We start from the raw sequence: 22,883 nt of genomic DNA, 5'->3' as shown, positions 1-22,883 counted from the left end.
AGCGTTAAAGATATAAATGTTGCATATGATTATTGCCATTATTGAATGAGATTAAAGCCATCTTTGAATAGGTTTATTTGGAATCGAAGTAAGCATGAGTGTTGGAACCCGTATAGTACACAGTAAGACAACAATTATACAACGTTGTATACTATATGAACCTTACAGTAATTGTTTAAACAGTTTGAACAAGTGTTTAAATCTTAAGCAACAATCTAATTTTCAATATCTAATCTTCAATAAATCAAACATGATTGTTAAAACGGTTAAACAAATACTTTAAGGTTCATATAGTAAACAGCGTTGTATAAAATCTTAAAAAGTGGTTTTACTGTGTAATCGATGCAGCAAATGGTTGAATTCAAATGATCCAAAGACAGGATCAACTTCACTCTTAAAAAGGATTGATCAGAGTAACCAATCTGTTGATGGATATACTCTAAATTGTAGGGATTGAAAGTAAATCCAACAGGACTGTAATTAGAGACCGATCGAATTCTGGAGTTATTTTTTAATCATAAAACTTTCCCTTTTCAAATCTCAAGAATTAGAATTTGAATCCTTTGAGATAAAGAAAATCATTTTATGGATTAAAACTAAATTCAGAATTTGATTGGTCCTTACCTATTGTACAACGCCTACTTAGCTTGTTGTACGCGATCAAATGGGAGGCTGAATGTCACACATTCGTACCGTTGCACACAAGACGTACCATCCAAAATGTACCATTGCACGGCTTTAGGAGGTGACGTCACAATGCGATTTCATTGAATAAGGTAACAATGCGCGTACAGCCCGCTGGCTAAATGCGCAATGCTGTCCAAGATCATGTGCGCTTGTGGGCCCGGCTTGTGGGATTCTGCTTTTTGCTTTCAATATTTTTGCTCCCTTTTCATAGATTACTGGAGGGAAAAACTCTTTGTGTTTTTTCATATTTTCGCTAGATTCCGAGGCGTTGTACAACACAAATAGCGAATATTCTTATTCGTGCGATGGTGCGAGATTTCGCATTCGGTGAAAGAAAGAAACGCTCTATTCAACTCGGCTAACGCCTCGTTGAATAGAGCATCTTTCTTTCACCTCATGCGAAATCTCGCACCATCGCACTCATGCCTATTCGCTATTTGTATACAGTCCACCTGAATTTGATTTAAATCCCTGCAATTGAGAGTCCCCGGTCCCAGGCCCCGGTCGATGAAAATGGTCAATATCAACCAAGATTTTAGTAGATTTTCTCCAATTAATAGGTGGATTTCTACTATTTTTCGTAATTTTGAGCAATTCTCATTAAGAGAGTATGTTCAATCACATCACTTATAATAATAATAATAGGCACAGGGGGTGGAAACTCCGCTTCTGCATCCGGTCAGAATTGAAGAAAATTTTGGAGGGTCAAAAGTGCACACTGCTCCCATTTTACATGTACAAGCCTATGGACACCGCCACTGCTTTGGTACACCAGCGAAATGGAGGCGTGGTCATTAAACGTCCTTCGCGCATAGCGTAAAAATATGTAAATTAGCATTTGGTCACTAATTAGCATAATGCGCGACCTGATTTGATGTCGTTGGTGTCTGTGATTGTAAAACATCATGCCACTCATTCATTCTTAAGTAATCTTATTTTATTGATCTATTTGTTCTTGTCTGTCACGATTATTACTGCACCTTTGATTTATTTTAGCTGCAGGTTGCCAGGATCTTTGCTATGGCAATAACTGGAAACTTTATGGGAGGGGATTTAATTGAGCTTGATTTGCCCTCGTTTCATATAATTTTCATTCTAATTACATTTCACTATTTATATTACAGAAGATCGAGGTTCCCAAAGAAAATGTTGCCATAATAATTTTTTTCCCTTAAATCGTGTAAGTGTTCCTCGGTTGACAATAATGGTTGAATGTAATTATGATGGCATCTCTTTATGTTTCTGAAGCCCTTATTTGAAGAGCTCACTTGGAAAAGGGGTTAGGTCAATTTTTCATCAAATTTGATTTCTTTTTTGTCTCAATGTAATTTTTAGTAGCTCTATAATGTGATACCAAAGAACAGTTGAAATTCCCATTAAAAAGTGATCTGAAATGGCCAAGAAAAATAACTTTTTATCAAAAGGGGTTAAGGTCCATTTCAGTTTTGTTGCAAAAGGGGTTAGGTCCACACAATTTTTATTTGGAAATGAATATTTTACAAAATATGAAGACAGGTAGATTTCTTTCATAGCCAATTTTATGTTCTCATGGTAGGGCGTCATAAAAAAATAATTCTGCATAAGAATATTGCAATTTAGTTTTGCATAAAAATATCGCAATATGGGAGAGTGGACCTAACCCCTTTTGCAAACAAACTATTCTGAAGAGCTCATTTGTCAAAAGGGGTTAGGTCCATTGTTCACAAATTTTTAGTTTTTAGTCGTTCTAATGAAAACAACAAAAATTTGAAATTCACATGAAAACGTGAATAAAAGTGGCAAAGAAAAATCACCTTTTTAATCAAAATTGATTGGATTCATTTCAAATTAGTTACAAAAGGGGTTAGGTCCACAATGGTATTTTTTAAAAGAATCTATAGAAAAAATTGAAGACAGGTAGATTTCTTTTATACCCAATTTTATATTCACATGATAGGGTATAGCACATCATGACAAATTAGTTTCTCATAAGAGTAATGCAGTAAGTGAGAATAAAAAACATGGATTTTCTCGGAATGGTAAAAAGTTGACCTATAACCCCTTTTGCAACTAAACTCTTCATTTATATTTTTATCTTTTCTGTTTATTTTGAATTGCAGAAAACTAAATGAACCTTTATTTCATTATTTGAACAAAAATAAGAACAAATCAAATTCTTTTTCATAATTATTGTAGTCTCCAATATAGGTCCTATTATAAATAGCAGTCGGGAGCACTTAATTTTAAATGGCGACTTTTATGTCACTTTCATTTATCAATAACCATGACCTAGGTACAATATTTTAGGGGGATTCTCAAAATTATCTAGGCAAGAGAGCAAACTGATCGTAGGCTATAGGATATTTATTTTCAACTGGAAATGAATCTGGTATAATTTTTATATGGAAAAAAATACATTAAATATACAGGTTCCACATTTTGTAGAAATAATTCCCCTCCCCCGTATACCCATGATGAACAGTAAGGTCTTATGATTGCTTCTTCCAAAACAAACAACTTTCTCTATCCCCCATTTCCTGCCTCTTCTCTCTCTCTCAGAAACTGACACACACAAATATATGCATAAAGGCAAACAATTCCCCTGTCATTTTACTTACTTTCCCACTCTTATCCTTATTTCTCTTGAAGAATATTTTGACTGCTGTTTGCTCTCATGATTTCACAGTAGTATCATTACATTTGAGTACAGAGTGCAAAATCTTGTCCATTTGTGCATAAAAAAATTTGGTAGCAATATATCATCACAAACTGGTGATTAATAAATGAAAATGACCAAGATCAGATAATTTAATTCAAAATTAACATGTTTATTAAGAAATCCATTTTCTAAAACATTGAAAATAACATGATAATTAGAGTCTATAAGTATTAAATTAGATTAAAAAAATAAAGGATTGAGTACATTTTTCTACACTTAAGTCAAAATATACAATTTTTATTAAAATTTCATTCAAACGATGTCAATGAGCCAAATGAGGGATGCATCCAGGATTTCATAAAAAGAGCATAAAAATCTGTGATATTCTGTTTATTCTTTCCACAAAAGTTTGTCACAAAAAAGAAAAAGAGGTAAATTCCTTCCAAATTTGCTGACTAGAAATATTCTACTAATGTGAGAGCACAGCACATAAAAAGGGGGGGGGGGATAATTCCAGAATGGCAGAATCTCCCTAAAGAGTGCCTTTCCCAGTCAATACATTAGTGAATCATTCACAAAATTTGATATTGTCTACTGTCACTGTAGCTAGAATTCAATCTATTTTTAAAAATATAGTCTATTCATATATTTTTGCAGAGGTAATTCATGTCAAAACTTTTTAAAAAGTGAGATAACAATAAATGCAATTTAATATCCCTACATAATTATTCAGCCATTATATGAAGACTTGCAATTGTGGTAACTTTGTCCAAGCCCATTGCAGCTACCATAAAGACCTTGATTTCTTGCTCAGCCCTGTTACCATGGTAATTGTCATAGTGACAAGATTACAATAGTAATAACTTGTTTATGAAATAAGGTCCAGGAATGATACTGAAATTATTTCTTAATCCTCTGATCACCTTTATTAACATTTATCTACGCATGATTTTTATTTCAAAATATAAATTTTTGTCTTATATACAATAGGCCTTTAAACTGGAAATTACATTTAATTTCACGAAAACTTTAAGAACTAGTAGAAGTATTAATATTAATAAAGGGTGATACATTTGCCCATTGGAAAAAAATATTTCTTACTTGTATTTTGTGTGAAATTTTGTATACATGTACTTTAATGTCTTGATTGCCCGCTGATGAATCTGAACTTGTACTGCACTCTTTTCTACAGATATGCAGTTTAAAGAACATTCAATGCTTTGTTGATATCTATTCAAATTAATTTGAAGTAACTACTTATTAACTTGGCCTTCATATTTCTTTCATCTTGGTACTTGTTGTGGTACCAGTACTTAAACAGCTTGGGCAGTGGGAAACCTGCATTGTAAAAAATAGAGAAAGAACAAAATGAGCTGCTGATGTAAATTATTCTTACTCATCTAGTCCACTTTTATTAAGATTTAAACTCTATTTAATACTTTTGTCCTACATCCAGATAAATTGATATATCAATATAACTATTTACAGTATGTTTTGATAATAAAGAGTGCAAATTAATTCAAATGTTTATCAGATGATAACTGTTAATATCATGGTTTTTATGTACATAGACAGAAGGTATGGTCGGTGAAAATGGAAATACTGGTGAATCTGAATTCAAGCAAATATTAACTATCAATGGAGCTTTAATTTTACGTTAAATCTTATCTTGATTCAACTCAATTGGCCATACCCCCCAAGAGGTAATATTTATTTAATTAGACTATTTTGGGGTGGGGATGATGAGCTTAGATACAGCCTGTATTATTATTATCATAACAACAAGCATACCTTGCAATTTTCCAATCTCATGTTCCTCATTAGAGTGTGACTCACACTTGCTGATCTGCATGGTTCTCAATTTTGTCCCTCTGACTGGGTGTGAACTGCTAAGAACTTGGTCCTATTGATCTGCAATAAACATTTTTTACAGTTTGAAAGTATTAGAGGAGATAAATGAAACTACTCTTCTTAAACAATATTTTAAAAAAAATCCAGCTGCCCATATCATTGGCCTATGAATATTCCAAACTAAATTATCTGGTCCAAAAACTTCACTTTCTCTCTATCATAAAGTTTCATAGAGAGGCATACGCATACCAGGTACCCGACTGTTTATTAAAGTAAAATGATTCCAACCACATATGGCTCCTGCTGTATAGCTGAATCAGAACCTGGTCTATGATGGTCCTGCATATAACTAGAGAATCACATCACATTTGAATGAAGGAAACACTAAGAACGTTTCAGAATACCACCCCAGGCCAGGCCCAGGGCAATCTGTTCAAATAGAAACTTGATTTATGTCCAAGTCATTTCATTCAAATCTAACACTAAATCAATTGGATTTCATTCATGATTACTCTGAAGTAAAAAGTTTCTGAATAAAAGGAGCTGCTGAGAGTTATATACTTATTCATATGATGATGAAATAGCGTGGACGGACTAGGCCTAAACTTCAACTTTCAAGCTTGAAGTTTGGGCCTAGTCCGTCCCCGCTATTTTCATACCCCATGACTACATCGACAATCTCGTTAGCCGGCTAGCACCGGCGGTATCAAGGCCGGATCTCGCTCTGACCAAAATCGACAGTTTGTCGTACAGGAGGTCGGAAACAAGTCCACATCTACCCCTGATAATTGACAATAAAACTGAAATACAGGTTTACTTTTTGCCTACATGAAGCATTCCGATGAAGGTCTAGATCTACGACAAATGGTAAGTTAGGCCTATTTTTTAGAAACTCACTGACAGATGATTTATTTGGATGTCAGGCAAAAGAAATGGGAGTGTATGGAAATGGAGGTTTACGTAGTAAAGTAATACGGGATGGGCCCCGAACCCCGGCAAACACATCACCATTGCAAGTGAGATCAAAACATGAAAATGAACTTAACTTACTTTTATTCTTATGGAATGTCATTAAATTAATATTGATGTTCCCTCCAAGATTTTCTGCTCCAATGAAGTTCACTCAGAAATCACGATTTCGAACATCAATTCTATAAACAGATGATTAGTCGAGCTATTTCGTTGTAGAAACTGGAAATTCGCGGAGTCCGAAAGAATAACACTTCGCACAGATCTCGTAGGGAATTGTGGGAAGGAAAAATGTGTTTAATTCATAAGATATGAATAAAACATTAGCGTCTTAGCCAATCATAGAAGTGCATTTTGCGTAATTTGACGTCATTCTTATGAATAAAACATTGACCCTCCAAAATCACCCTTCAAATTGTCCGCCGGCAGCCATATTGGCTGTGTACAAAACCTATGGGAAATAAAAACGCGCGAAAAGAGTTACCTCTCTAGCTCCCTTCGGGAGCTTACGTATACGTAAGATCGTATCTCTGTGAATAGGCATTTATATAGCGCCATCTATCTAGAAATATTCTATTCCGAGGCGCGTTGCTAGTATTATATTACCCCGGCTTTAGCTCGAGCTGCCTCTCAGCGCTCATGCATTCAAGGAATTAATCCTGCCGGGTACCCATTCACCTCACCTGGGTCGAGTGCAGCATAATGTGGATAATTTTCTTGCTGAAGGAAATTACGCCATGGCTGGGATTCGAACCCACGACCCTCTGTTTCAAAGTCGAATCCCCTCTCCCTCTGTCTTATAGCAAATAACTGTGGACACTTGAACATTATCACGATAACAATGTTAACATAATTATGTTTGCAATGCGTTAATGACAGTGAAACCAATAATATTCTGATCATTTGAGTTTCAGAATCTTGAAATTTGAGTCTCTTAATATCCAATTTTAGTTGTGTTAGGCTCTCATAAATAATTCTAATTAGTTGCGTAGTGAGGTAAATGTTTTGTGGAAGGCAAGATATGGCGTATGGGGCAAAATGTCGAAAAAGCTGCGAAAGAGCGAAACGAGCGAGCAAAATATCATATTTCTAATACAAATGTATAATTTTGTGATATATTTTGGCATGATATTCAAAGAATAATATCATATTTGACCCTTTTTCCTTTCCCTTTTGCCCCTTCTTCGTATTCATGCTGCAACCTTGGTCTTCAAAACCATTATAACATTGAAAATCATAATCCTAGAACTCCCACTTCCCTGGTCAACTGTATCATGAATCTTGAAATTTGAGTCTCTTAATATCCAATTTTAGTTTTGTTACACTCTCATAAATAATTCTAATTAGTGGCATTGTGATCGAGGCAAATGTCTTTCGGAAGGCAAGATATGGCATATGAGGCAAAATGTCGAAAAAGCTGCGAAAGAGCAAACGAGCGAACAAAATATTATATAAATAATACAAATGTCTAATTTTGTGATATATTTTGGCATGATATTTAAAGAATAATACTATATTCGGCACTTTTTCCTTTCCTTATTGTCCTTCCTTCGTATTCATGCTGCAACCATGGTTTTAAAATACCATTAAAAACATCCATCATTGGAAATCATAATCCTAGAACTCCCACTTCCCACGTCAACTGTGTCAGTTGAACACTGCCTTCATCCGTTCTGTTTTAAGCTTGTCGGTATATAGGCTCGGTAACATGACAAAAAGTAAACTAAAATGCGATCTCAAGACGTTTGATCTATTTCAGATCAATATGCAATGTCCTACACAAACTGGGGCCTGTTGCATAAAACTGTTTATCTGAGAAAACTCGGGTAAAAACTGAAAACTAAGGTTAGTCTGATTTCTGCCATTGACTTTAACACATGTTAACACAGGTGAAAAATTCCGGTAAAAACAACCTGAGTTTTCTCAGGTAAAAAGTTTTATGCAACGGGCCCCTGCTGGAGATGCACTTTTTTTAATGTAAAAATATAGCCCTTTTGAATTAGAAGGTATAGCATAGCAAGAGATAGGGTTAAATTGGCCGAGGAGATGACGGAAGGGGGGGGGGGTAGGAAGTGCATATCCCAGACCAGCGTATTTATGTAATATAAAATTATTGTAATTCATTTATTTACTGGTCAGAATCTTTTAGACTCGAAATGGACGTCATAAGTGTAATTTGTATTTTTGAGGGGGGTGGATGTCATTATTTTTTTTCCAGACAACGTGCCCCCCCCCCATTCCGTGCAAATTCGCCACAGCAGTTATAGGCCTAAATGTTATATTGCCAGCTCCTGTTTTGTGCCGACTCCCTCAGCTCACCCTATCCATCACTGTCATAAGCCTCGCTATATAAAGGTGCACCCGTGTCAACTTCAGAAATTCTCTAGATATTTGAACGTGTCTTGGTATTTTTAAGAGATACATAGAGATGCATATTGGTGCCAAACTACCATGTGATTGGACAATATTGCAATTTTAATTTTTAATAACATTTTATATTTTTCACACAGAACGAACGAAGGTTGGATCCACTGCGGAGGGGGTATGGGGTGATATACTGCCCCCCCCTTTAAATTTTTGCAAGTGTACTAAAAAAAATGAACTAAAAAGTGAACTAAAAAAATGAGGCGGAAAGAGGATCTAAGATGAAACAGGAAGAAATGTTAACGGAGGGTATGGAAAAAAGTGGAAAAAATGACCAGGGTCAAAGATCTATATTTTCACTAGAAACACCCCGTCACCTTCATGTCGTCCTGCCCCACCCCCTCCTCTTGAAATAACCGGCCCCTCTCCCACTGTGGAAAGAAGAAATGGTGTGTGGATATGTTATAGATGTTCTTACCCCCATTTATAATTATTATAATAATAATTCAGTATTTATATAGCGCCTAACAAAATTTCTCCAAGCGCTTTACATCACAAAACCTAACTACTTAACTTAATAAACTAAACTCACTTATCAACTTAAATACCTTTCATAACTAAACATCCAACGTAACTACCTTACATATCTATAATACTAATTTAACTACGGACATATGAACTGTAAAAAAAATAATATTTACGGAAGAGATATGTCTTAAGTGCTACTTTAAAGAAACTTAGAGAAGAAAGCGATCTCAAGCTAAGAGGGTATTTTAGGGTACATTTCTCCTTAATTGGGTTTAATTTTTTTGCGACTTATAAATTTTCTTGATTGTGTTTAATTTATTTATCAATTTTTTTTCAAGAGAAGTGGAAAAAGATTCAACGTGCGAGTGAAACATTTGCCCATCCAATGAAACCTTCTGCCCAAAGTCAGAGTGACACATTTTGAGCCAAATTGTTCAATATCATAGATACATTGGCCCGTATTCTGAAGTCAGGTTTAACTTAGACCATGGTCTAACTCTGTGCTAAAATTATGGGAAGCCAAAAGTATCAAATTTTTATTATTTTTTTTTAATGTTAACTCTGCTCTTTCCTGATTCTTCAATGGTGAAGATAATCATCTTTTTATACTTCCTAGACAATTATGAATGATTTGGGGCCAAATGAGCTAACATAAGATATCTCTCCTGATAATGATTTATGTAACAACTGGCTATCCATACTTAAACCACAACTTTAAACCTGAGTTTAACTTAAACCCGACTTCAGAATACGGGCCATTGACTCACTTTTTACGCGAGTGACTCTCCCTTTTATATCAAATCTATAAGGCACAAACTTAACCACTGATATAGTGAAATTAAAACGTGCGTATAAAAACCTTTTTTGTATTTTATCGGGTGAAAATTCCGATGCTAAATTCTTTTGTAATAATTAATGTTTTATAAATTAAATATGATACAATCGGGCACTGGTGGATCCAGGGGGGGGGGGGGCACAGCCGGCTTGTGCCCAACAAATCTACATAAGTGTTTTTTCATTAAAGCAATTTTGATTATTTTTTAATCTAACGTTTTGACAAATATCCGGCAATGATATTAGGTAAGCTTAGTCATTTTTTTGCGGACATCATGACCTGATTATTTGATTAATTTGGATAAATATAATTTTATCTGCAAATGACTACTTTCAGATAGGTACTTTGATTATATAGAACGAACTGGAATTTCGGTCGACTTATTTTTTCCCTTTTTTGTCTTACACAATGTTATTTTTAAAATGCACATTGGTTGTTTTGACCATGTACAACTACACAAAAATTTCCTGTTTTGACCACCTCTTGTTTAATTTCACGTCGAATTGGGTTTTTCTCTCAAAATAGTCCTAATTACGACTTCACTGCGCATTATAGGATGCTGATACCTTAGAAAAACCATTAATCAGTGGAAAAAATGATCTATTTTGAGCATAAAAGGGACGGTGATTTGAAAATGCATCTCAGTCCTACAACTCATGTGATTGTGATACTATCATATCGGCCAGAATGAAGCGCCCAAGGGACTCTCAAGTTCGTACTCTAATAGCTTGTTTTTCCTCCTCGGAAATTAAGCAAATTAAGGACTTTCCTTCTACACTTCGGGGGGAGTTATCAAAAGGAGGAAGACAGAGATGAAGACATAAAAATAAATCAGATCAGAGTCTTTCCTTCTCCATTTATATTTGAAACCATTTTACAAAGCCTCGCGATGATGTCGGTCATCTATTAGTTTCATGACAATATTTGAATTAGTATAAATCCGTTAACATTATTATGGCACCAAACGGTCTTAATTGGAAAACCGATACATTCAAAACTCTTGGAATTGTTTTTTCATTAGATACCAGGACAATGTTTGATCTTAATTAAAAACCTAAACTGAAGTCTATAGAGACAACCCTTAACTGTTGGCGTTGTAGAAACTTATCCTTAGTTGGTAAAGTTTGTGCTGTTAAAACATTATTATTACCTCAGCTATTGTATCTTTTTTCTGTTCTATGTATACAAACTCCAACCAAGCTATTTAAGGAGTTAGAAAGGATTTTCTTTAAGTTTATTTGGAGTGTTGAGAGAGATAGGGTAAAAAGGAAATGTTTTTATAATGATTATTGTTCAGGTGGATTGAGAATGATTGACCCTTATGTTTTTGCTTTGTCTCAGAAAATGGCACGGGTGAAACTTCTTCTTGATAAAGAATATGTTAGTCTGTGGAAGACAATTGAATTGTCAGTACTAGAAAACTTTCATCAAAACAAAGATATTTTGTGGAAATCCCATGCTCCTGATTCCATTTTGAAAAGTCTTCGTTGTTCTCAACTGTCAGAGTGTATTAGAACATGGTATATTTACAGGGAGGAAGCAGTGAAGAAGGGGTTTAATACAGTATTTTCACATATGGGGTCATGCCAATGTTTATGGTATAACAAACATATTAGATCCAAGACAAAGCAGTATTTTTTTAACCAAGAGTGGTTTGATTGCGGAATAAATTTTGTTAGCGATTTATTGAACCCCCCACTCCCAGGAAGCAAGCTTTTTGAAGAACTAATTCTTGACTTTGACATTTCTCCAAGGGGAAGGAAAAACTTCAACTTTCTAATGAAAAATATTCCAAATTCTTGGTTACATATGTCAGATTGGGACAATGAAGAAATTTTTCATAAAATAGTAAACAATCTATGTCAAGCAAAGAAGGTCCCAAAGTATGTTTACCCTATTTTGCTCGGGATTTTTAGTCCAACAAAACACACTGATTTCTGGGAAGAACTGTCTTTGTCCCCAAACTCTGAAGAGTGGGATAAGATTCATTTGAGAAATTTCCAATGTTCAATAGACTCGCGTATACGTTCTTTCTATTTTAAACTCTTTCATAAAGCTATCTCCTTAAACGACTTCTTACATAAAATTAAAAGGAAGGATTCTCCGAATTGTACATTCTGTCACTCCCTATCAGAAACCATTATCCATGTATTTATTGATTGTGACATTGTGAAAATCATTTGGAACGAAATAGTTCTTGAAATTTCTCGACATACCAAGAAGGTTTTTAATCCGTCCCCCTTTGAAAAGATTTTTGGAGTTAAAGATGACAAATTTATCACTTATATTTTCCTGATATTCAAATATTATATTTATGTAAATTCAAAAATAACATTCCTTCATTTCAGGGTTTTAAAGTCTATTTGAAAACTTGTAAGGAAACAGAATATCGCATTGCCAAAAAGAAAGGTACTCTTGCACTTCACTTTAGGAAGTGGAAATATGTGTTCTGATGTACAGTGTACTTGTGTAAGAAACTGCTTGTATATTAGATGTACTTGTTTACTAGCTGAGCTCCTTTATTCCATGTAATACTGCTTTGTTCTGATTCATTATGATTATGTTATTGTTTTTTTTATTGTTTTTGATTTCGATTGTATTTTGATATTTCTGTAATCATTTTATCGATCAATAAAAACTTTATGAAAAAAAAACATGATCATGGCACCCCATAACTATAAGGTACAAGCATATTGTAGTGGATAAATATATGTATATTTTGCGACTTTACATGAACATTTATCTTGGTCGGAAATGCTTTTCAATATTAATGGAGTTTAGATCACGTGGCGTGTGTAAGCCTGTGCTCGCATGTGACGTCACAGAATGATAACTTTTTTAAAAATTATAACTCTTTATCCTCATAATTTTTGCTACGGATTATCGTCAAACTTTTCTTTATTTTTTTCTGTTTATTTGGTTTTTTTTCGGGGGGGGGGGTGGGTTGTTTGATTTTTTGTATGTTGTGTAAAATGTTTTGTATTAATTTGTGTATGTTATTAGTGAATACTAAATTTACATCTGGATGAGCAAAGTCTGCAGGCACGTATACTCTTGGAGTTTTGCAAAATTATTGTTTGATATAGAGTCTGAGGGAGAAGAATGGTTTCCTTTATACATTGCAAAAACTGCGGTGTTAAAACTGACACCAATTGGTGTTAATAGAGGACCACACCCTGATGTGTTAAAATTACACCCTAGAGATTAAACATAACACTAATGAGTTAGGGTATACCACCTATAGGTGTAAAACTAACACCACCAATTTGACACCGGTGTAAAATAACTTGTGTGGTCCTCTATGTACACCGGTTAACACCACAGTTTTTGCTGTGTAAGCTGTGTATTCAGACAAATTTCTTCGAGTGAAAGGTTTGGAAATAAACCATACGATGCGAATACAAAAAAAATCCAGTGCGATATGTGAAGTCAATTTAACGTTAAACCGACTTGTAGTGACATCTGGTTTATTACCCCTGTTGCATACCTATCCCTCCATGTCAGCAGCGGTTAAAATTCAAATTAAATTCAAATAATCCCGGATACGCGGAAACTCGAAGAACCGAGGCATGAGGTAATTGGATAAGCGAGGAATCCGTCACCGCTTGTTGCTAAAAACTGACAGAGGTAAATAACTCAACTATCAACCATGTTGGTGATATCAACTTAGTCTACAAATGTAGACCCACATCTGCAGTGTGTGTACCTCAGCTGATTCAACGAGTCTGCATAGCAGACTAGGTCTACTGAGGCTGCAGAAGTGGAAATGGCTCGCTTCGCTCACCCTTTCAGGCTGGTTTGCTTCGCAAACCAGTAGCAGATCCCACCTCACGAGCCATTCAGAGTCTGCATAGCAGACTAATATCAACTAGCGTGAGCATGATGAGAAGTAATTCTTGTCGCACGTAGGATTTTTGCGGAAGAGTTAAAGCGCTATAATTCTACTCGCCCAAAATAACGAGATAGAAAATGCCTTGCCAAGCCGAATTTATAGCCATAACATGTCGACCTATGAAACATTTGAAGTCTGACTATATAACTGGGCCCTTCGAGACAGTCTTGTGGACGTTTTAAAGGGGTTGTTTACCTATTTCATATTGCACTCCTCCACAGAGTCACACAAATCGTTAAACGTGACATTTTGCTGAACTAAATAACGGGAAATATTTTCTCAACAAGTTGCCTCAGTAGCCTAGCCTTCAGTTTCAGTTTTATTTTTTCTCATTTCCAACAAAACAATAGACAAAATCCATCATAAATACAGTTATAACAATTGAAATGTCGACCTTTTTAATTGTAGTCAACTTGTCGACATAGTCTTTCCAAATGGACGTCTTATGAATTGCTGGTCATAATTGCGACTCGGCAGATTATATTTTGTTACCTTGAAGAATTCACCTTGGCAAGATACAAAAATGTCGCCAGACTGACTTAGAATGATACTAGGTCTACGGCGTCACAAGGCTATCAATTGAATCGATAAGTTAACGAGAACCCACCATCTTGTGCAGTATAACGACGATTCCACAGTTTTAACCGGTCATGATCTTCGGGTCATAGCCGACAACTATAATTATATTGCGCGAACAATACGCTAATAGATCAAGGCCCTGTCTTGACCGGTAATGTCTCAGCGTTGCCTGACATCACAACTGACAACGCGTCAGTGACATCACAATCCGAAAGATGTGGCAAGGCCGACTGTTATTTGGTGCTCTTCGCACAACCTTTTCTGTCCGGCCGTATAGGTGGTTTATATTATTTTATATTCCAATATTTTACTGGGACTGATCACTCTACCTTGCTAATTCTGAAATATTTCCTTATAATATTAGCTTTTTGCCAATGTTGTAAGACTACCAAGATTAGTTTTGATTTGATTGTTGTGCCCTGTTACCATGTTACACGTAGCAAATGGTAACCATTGCATGTTATGCGATAGAAAATTGTTTGTGCCCCACCCCCTCTCCGTCCCCTTTCTTCCGTTTATTTCTCCCTTACCCATAATGCATCATTCATATTTGTTTTTGAGATTCGCTCACCAAAAATGACTGAAGTAGGCCTACCACAATTATGTTTGAATGGAAATATATTTTTTTTAGGAAAAACTCCTTTTTGAAGATTTTGGTGCCACTCTTTCCGAGCTAGCTAAGAAACACCCGGAAACACCACCTCCCCTCAATTCAACCCCATCCCCCGAATCCATTTACCCTCCCCAACACTCCTCCAACGCCACTCGCCGACTCAATACTGCCACTTAACCCCCCCCCCCGCCATGGGAAGGCGCAGACCCTATTAACCCGAACTCGGTTATTACCCCCCCCCCCACACACACACACATACACACTCATTTGGAAGCAGCAGGTTCCATTAATCCGAACTTCGTTTCATATTTATTAGGAAACCGTTATGACCATGGAACCAGCGGTCTGGTATATCGGCGTTAGCTCTCTAATGTGTTCATGCACCTAATCTTTCGAATAGACATCGCTTTAATTGCACATCCCTCAGTTCTAAAGAAGAAAATATAAGTTTCAGAACGACCTTTTCGTCGTTATACTACGAATTCCCTGAGACACCCACGGTTTCTTAAAAAAACGACCTCGCCCTTCATCACACCTTCGAAGGAAGCCATTTTGGGAAGCCATTTTAAGCTTATTTGTTTGAAAGAGACGAGGCCTACCACACCCACTTATCTTCTCTAACGATGCAGGCTTGGCGAGTTTCGACACGATTTAACATTGGTCTAACTAATCGCGTATCTGTTCTTCACGCATCGTCATGCATTTTGTGGATGTTTTGATGGAAATATTTTGAGAATTCTTTGGGAAACTTGCCTTTGTTGTGGATTGCCGCAAAAATGATGTACAGCACTGGTCGGCCAGAAGGTTCTCGGCTTCACTGCCGTAGAGGGAGCTACTGGTAAGTGGAGATTTTTTTTTTAGTCCAGTTCCGTGATAAGAAAATTGTTCTAAGAATATTTTTGTGAAAAAAGACATAGGGAGGGTTTCATCAATATTTTTGTCGGGCAAATTGTCAGATCTGACGTCTTTCTTTGATTCTGATTGGCTGAGAGACACTGGTACTATGGTAGTTGTCGGATAAAACAGGACTTGTCGGATAAAACGTCCGACAAGTCCTTTCATGAACCACTCCCCTGGAATGACTATGCCTTTGTCCTAACTGTAGAGCTCCCCCGGACCCCGTATCACAAATGTTTCTAGTAGATCGCTCATTGGCGATTGTTAGTCAAAATTGTTGCATCTTCCGCTTTTGCGATCCATCGCAAACATTTGAATAGGGAGTTTTCGCATTGTGACGCGAAACCCTTTCAAGAACATAGAAACAATTTACTGTCGAATGTCCTTCATGACAAAGAGCAACCAAGTAGTGTTTGTCGAAAATCGGTCAATCAAAACAACAGTTTCGTCCTGGGCCCTGGACAAAATGACATATTTGCAATTTTTCGTCAGTTCCGAAACGGAGGATGAAACTGCTGTTCCGTTTCACCAATCACGACAAAGACCTCCAAGCTGTTCATTGTCATTTTACAGGCATTTTCAATACATTTACTATGTTCTGGAATCCGCCTCCGTTGCGGTAGCGAGAAATCCCTAGAAATGGTTGCGATATGGACCTAGTACGGGTGGCCGTTGAAAGACTGAGAGAAGCTTGCGAATGTTGAGTGTGCTGATACGAATAGGTCCAAGTCTGCCCAGAATAATCCGAATGTATCCCCTAATCTAACCGCATGTTATCCGTTGTAGCCACTTTCAGGAGTATTTTTGAGGGTATTCGACTAGTTTTCAACATTTCAAGGTGAGCCGAATGCCTCTGCAAAAGTTCCCGAATAGCCCATAGCCTAAATACGTGTATTAGTATGGATTCGCAGATGATTCGGCTCCGGTTTAACCCAGGCATTAGAGTATTAATTTGAGAGCTAGTCCATCTCTTTCGAGGGCTAAACTGGACTAATTTGGACCTTGTTTGGTCTAGCTAAACAAAGAAATAATCGGTCTCGGCATACATTATGGCATATTAGCAATTACTTCGCAGACACTGTCTATAAAACAGAATAATCTGTCAAAAGCTCTTCATTACAAAAAAAGCCTTTGTCGAAAATCGATGAATCAAAACAGCAGTGTCTCCCAGGACTATGGACTATATGTGCATTTTTTGTCCGTTCCGAATCCTAAGACAATGTACCGGTCCACCAACTATCGACAATGACATCGAATGTCCATTGTGATTATGCTGACGGGCATTTTCAGTCGAGTCGGAACGTTGCAGAATGCGTTTGCGAATGGAATGCTAAATGACACTATTTTTCGACATCGGCAACGTACACCCTTCGAAAAAAATGTTCTTATGTGGTTCTGATTGGCCCCTTTGGAACCCTCAAATGTTTTCTAAAAGGTTCCACATTACCTTAAAAAGCCACTTCGGAACCTTTCGGAACCCTTTTTGTCTCACCTGCGAAGCAAAGTGAGACTATAGGCGCCGCTTTTCCGACGGCGGCGGCGACGGCGGCGGCGGCGGTGGCGGCGGCGGCGGCGACGGCGGCGGCGACGGCGGCGGCGGTGTCAACATCAAATCTTAACCTGAGGTTAAGTTTTTGAAATGACGTCATAACTTAGAAAGTATATGGACCTAGTTAATAAAACTTGGCCATAAGGTTAATCAAGTATTACTGAACATCCTATTAGAGTTTCATGTCACATGACCAAGGTCAAAGGTCATTTAGGGTCAATTAACTTAGACCATGTTGGAGGAATCAACATCGAAATCTTAACCTGAGGTTAAGTTTTTGAAATGTCATCATAACTTAGAAAATATATGGACCTAGTTCATGAAACTTGGACATAAGGTTAATAAAGTATCACTGAACATCCTGCATGAGTTTCACGTCACATGACCAAGGTCAAAGGTCATTTAGGGTCAATGAACTTTGGCCGAATTGGGGATATCTGTTGAATTCCCATCATAACTTTGAAAGTTTATGGATCTGATTCATGAAACTTGGACATAATAGTAATCAAGCATCGCTGAACATTTTGTGCAAGTTTCAGGTCTCATGATTAAGGTCAAAGGTCATTTAGGGTCAATGAACTTTGGCCGAATCGGGGGTATCTGTTGAATTACCATCATAACTTTGAAAGTTTATTGGTCTAGTTCATTAAACTCGGACATTAGAGTAATCAAGTATCACTGAACATCCTGTGCGCGTTTCAGGTCACATGACCAAGGTCAAAGGTCAATGAACTTTGGCCGAATTGGGTGTATCTGTTGAATTACCATCATAACTTTGAAAGTTTATGGATCTGATTCATGAAACTTGTACATAAGAGTAATCAAGTATCACTGAACATCCTGTGCGAGTTTCAGGTCACATGATCAAGGTCAAAGGTCATGTAAGGTCAATGAACTTTGGCCATGTTGGGTTTTTTGTTGAATAACCATCATATCTCTGTAAGTTTATTGGTCTAGTTCATAAAAAGTGGACATAAGAGTAACCATGTATCACTGAACATCTTGTGCGAGTTAGAGTAGTATTCAAAGTCAGCACTGCTGCTATATTGAACCGCGTGATGCAGGTGAGACGGCCAGAGGCATTCCACTTGTTTCTTTAGAGGGTTCCAATTCGCACTTATTTCTCAGAGTGTAAATATCTCAAATGAGGTGTCGCCATTTTATTCAATATAAGATTACAGATTACACCAGTATACTCGTTTTAATGTTGTCAAGGTCCAATTTTCAAAAAAATGCTCCAGCTAAAAACCAAGGTATGGGATTGAAATCGTAGGTCAGTTGATTGAACAAAATAATCAAATGGTAAAATTGATCTTGTACTCATACTTTGATTTGTATCTGTATCTAATTTATATTTGTCATGGAAATGAAATAAACTTCTTGAATCTAAATGCTTGGATGCTGTGGCTCCTTTATTGTGACCGGGCCGAGTGCTATTATCAATGTGTATTTGAATTAGACATGTTTGAATGATAACAAGGTTCCTCATATGACTGAAACGTAACATTTTACAATGAAGATAAAGAGTAGGGGAAGGCGGGGTAAGTTGAGCATAGGGGCAAGTTGAGCCACCAGCCCCAGGCCAATAATGAATGAGTCAGACATTGTGGTGGTGTCATGTATTGATGACCCAAAGCATAACCCCTAAACCCACCACATTGTTTTCAACTTTGAAACAAAAAGTAGTTTTTTAGAGGGAAAAATATGAATTTCAGCCAAAAAAGTAAAAAAGAGTGTGAAATAGATAAGTGCTTTATAAACACACACGTCTTTAAATATAATAAATACATGATAGCAACATTATTAGTCCAGGTATGGATCTTCATTCTTGTCATAGTCTTTTATATGATGGATGCATAATAAATGTGTGGATACAAAATTATCGCACTAAGTTCGGACTGGGGTAAGTTGAGCCAAACAGCATGGGGCAAGTTGAGCCATGGTAATTCCTATGGTAATGTATCTTAAAAAACAAACAAACCATAAAAATTGATTGAAATGCTGGCTGAAAGGAGCAAATTTACATGACTGCTCTTTTCCTTTTAAAGGATGTTAGTATTTATAGAGAATTAGCAAGTGAAACGACTTTAAACAAAAAAATGACATGCTAGTTCTCCCCTCATACATTTTGTACATAGTTTTTGTGGCTCAACTTACCCCAGAAGGTGGCTCAAACTTACCCCATATATGGGGCAAGTTGAGCCATTTGACATCGTTTTTTTCAAAGGTCACGATGACTTTCAGTGTGGGGATAGAAAGTTATATATAGGTGGAAAATATTTCAGAAGAATTAAATTTCAAGGCAAGGTACTTATTTCGACAAGATTATTAATCATATCAATTCTAACATGCAAAAGGCAAAAACTGTCACAACTTACCCCGCCTTCCCCTATCTATGATGGCATCAGTAACTATTATAACGATGGTGGCAATGATGAGAAGAATGATGGTGCTTATAACATTTATATATATATATATATATATATATATATATATATATATATATATATATATATATATATATATATAAATAATAATGGAGATGATGATTAATGCTAATACTGGCAGCCCTACTACTACTACTACTTCTACTTCTGCTGCTGCTATACTGCTACTACTTCTTCTACTAATGATAATAAATGATAATGATGAATAGTTATAACATGGACAATGCTTCTAATATTGATAATTGTAATAGTAATAATTACGAGTTACTTTGATGGTATCAATTGAAACGGTAATAATAATTAACAAAAGAATGGTATATAGGCCTATACAATAAGAATGACAGCGATTGCAATTATAACGGTAATAGTCATGATGATGATGATTATTTCAAAGAAAATTATTGCTTCAAATATCCTTAGACTTGTGAAGATGAATTATAACAAAATATAATTTATACCAAAACGTTGAAGCTACTTAACGGGGAAGTTCACCCTGATAAAAACCTTGTTGTAAAAATAGCAGAAAAAATAGTAAAAATTATTGGTGAAGGTTTGAGGAAAATCCGTTAAAGAATAAGAAAGTTATTAGAGTTCAAAGTTTTGGATTTGTGACGTCATAAACGAGCAGCTGCCCCATGTGTTATGTAATATAAAATGCATGAATTTCAATTTTTTTATGGTTCCTGATGACTTAATTATGTTTTCTATTCATGATCGGGTGTGAAGTGATTTGTATATTGATAAACAAAAGGTACAGTGAAAACCATTTTGAATTTTCTGAGAAAATGACATTTCATTGATTTTTACCATTCGCTATGTAGGAATGCTGCTCACATATGACGTCACAAATCAAATAATTGAAATTCTAATAACTTTTTAATTATTTGATGAATTTTTCTCAAACCTTCGTCAATATTTTTTATTATTTTTTCGGCTATATTTACAATAAACTTTTTGTCAGGGTGAACTTCCCCTTTAATGAAGTACAAATTTCGTCTCTTCAAAAGTACGTCTTTGCCAGTTCTTGAATGAAAATGAATGCGGAGGAGGCATAGAAGGAAGGAAAGGAGGAAGGAAGGGGGGGGGGGGTCTTTACAAAAAAATAACCAAAACAAATCTCAATATAAATCGTATAGTTCCCCATTAGTGAGATTACAAAAAATGAACCTCGTACTTCGAGCTATTTCAAAAAGGCTGTACAAGCACAGATTTATTTGAACATCAGCAGGTGGATAGCAGTTGAGGAAGAGAGATGGAGCTAGATAATAGCATCATAATGATGAAAGGGTGATTTTATAATGGCTTTGCGTGTCGCCATGGCAACACCGCCTGTGAATCAGTGTCTTTTTCATGGTTTCTTTTGAAATACTCGCTTGGTGCAGTCTTAAGACGCTTCTGGTCAATTTCTGTGAAATAGTATTTTTTTTGTATTTCTATATGATGGTAATTATAGTAATAGGAGGAAATATGTTTTTTGAATGAAGCAATTCTTTTCAAGTAATTGAGTTTTTGATATTTTCATATAATTTGAGGCATGTACGATATATGATATTTTCTCTAAGTAAAACAAAATAAAGTATTATAAGCAAGATAAATTTGCGGCTTTTAAAAATCTAATTTCCTTATGAATGTGGCATCGTATTAAGGGTAAAGGAAGAATCTATTCGAGAAATCAAAGGGTTTAGGTTATTTTTTTATTGAAATCTTTGGAGAAAAAAATCTTTCTCTATATAGTTTTTAAAAATAATAAAAACAAAGAAAAAAAGCAGATTGCTTTTCTCTTTGTCTATTGATGATTAGTATTCTTTTTCTTTAATGCAGCAAGGTTTAAAAAATCTTTTGTAGAATGAGGAAGTTACGACATCTTTGAGGTTTGGATTATTGCGTAAAATAGCCCAGTATAGCTTTCAGTGTGCTACTTTTTAGGCTTAAGTTTTCGGAATTTAGGGGAAACGAACAATAAATGATAAGATACAAGCATCCATACGTCCACACTCTTATTATTTATAATATGATTTATGAGAAGACAAATTTGCCTCGCAATGTCGCCAGCTAGGAGTCAACTCTATCCCGAGTCGACGTGACTAGGATTTCGAATCAATTTGACTCGGAATTGTGTGGCATCAGATTCAAAGTAACTTCGAAGTTCCGAGTCAAAGTGACTCAGAAACGAGTCACTGACTCTGAACAGAGTTGATCCAAGCTGACGCCAGATCTGAGTAAAATTGGAGTGGGTCCATCCACACACACTATATATTTTGTGTTGCTTTGTAATTTTTTTTATATGTTATATGTTTTTATATGTTTAGAAATTTAACCCACTAAGTCTTTATAATTTCCCACGACCCTTTACTCTTTTGTATGTGTGGGTGTATGTAATCTAATGAGGAAATGATACTTTCAGTGTATAGTTCTCCCAATATCTCTCGTGGATATCACAATATTACACTTTCATACTGGTACTTTTAAACTACTTACACGATTCGAAAAAAAATATTCTCAGTTTAGAATGTGTTTTGTTTTTTAATAATCTGAAAAAAATGTATATTTGAGGATGGTTTATTGTATTCTCTCAAATCAAAATACACAATCGCATTCCATATGCAATCTGTACAAACTATTTGAAACATGTTTATAAATTATACAATAAATCCATAACAAATATAATAATACAAATTATAAATCAAACTTCAAAGATACCAGAAATTAATACTAATGCGTTTCAGCAATTACAAAATGAAATATTAACAAGATATATGACACGATAAGAGAGAGGAAAAAATCACATGAGTACTGGTTTAGTACTGACATCGATGTCAGTATTATTATGTTAGCATGAAAATGAAATACTACAGCCGAATTTCTTTTCCTTTCCTTGTTTATCTTTGACATTTTCTTGTCTACATTATAGACTCAAGATCTGTTTTTTTTTAGTTTCGAAAACATTGCAAATGTAATTAACACAAGTCATATAATTACCGTAGACTGATCTTTCACACGCCCTTCTTATAATTCACGGAGCTATGTTTTCGCT

The 22,883-nt window shown here is 35.7% G+C and overlaps 1 long non-coding RNA gene across 1 annotated transcript; it reads right to left on the bottom strand.

The window, feature by feature from the left end:
• Positions 1 to 3,681: 3,681 nt before the first annotated feature.
• On the bottom strand, positions 3,682 to 6,264 carry LOC121406056. The gene is made up of 3 exons (XR_005968750.1): positions 6,227 to 6,264; positions 5,117 to 5,236; positions 3,682 to 4,663 (listed from the first exon to the last, which is right to left on the bottom strand). It is a non-coding gene; the product is annotated as an uncharacterized LOC121406056 (long non-coding RNA).
• Between the last annotated feature and the right edge of the window lie 16,619 nt (positions 6,265 to 22,883).

The sequence above is a fragment of the Lytechinus variegatus genome, chromosome 19 (genome assembly GCF_018143015.1).
Source record: "Lytechinus variegatus isolate NC3 chromosome 19, Lvar_3.0, whole genome shotgun sequence".
In the NCBI taxonomy this organism is placed as follows: Eukaryota; Metazoa; Echinodermata; class Echinoidea; order Temnopleuroida; family Toxopneustidae; genus Lytechinus; species Lytechinus variegatus.
This window is presented reverse-complemented; position numbering and strand designations above follow the sequence as displayed.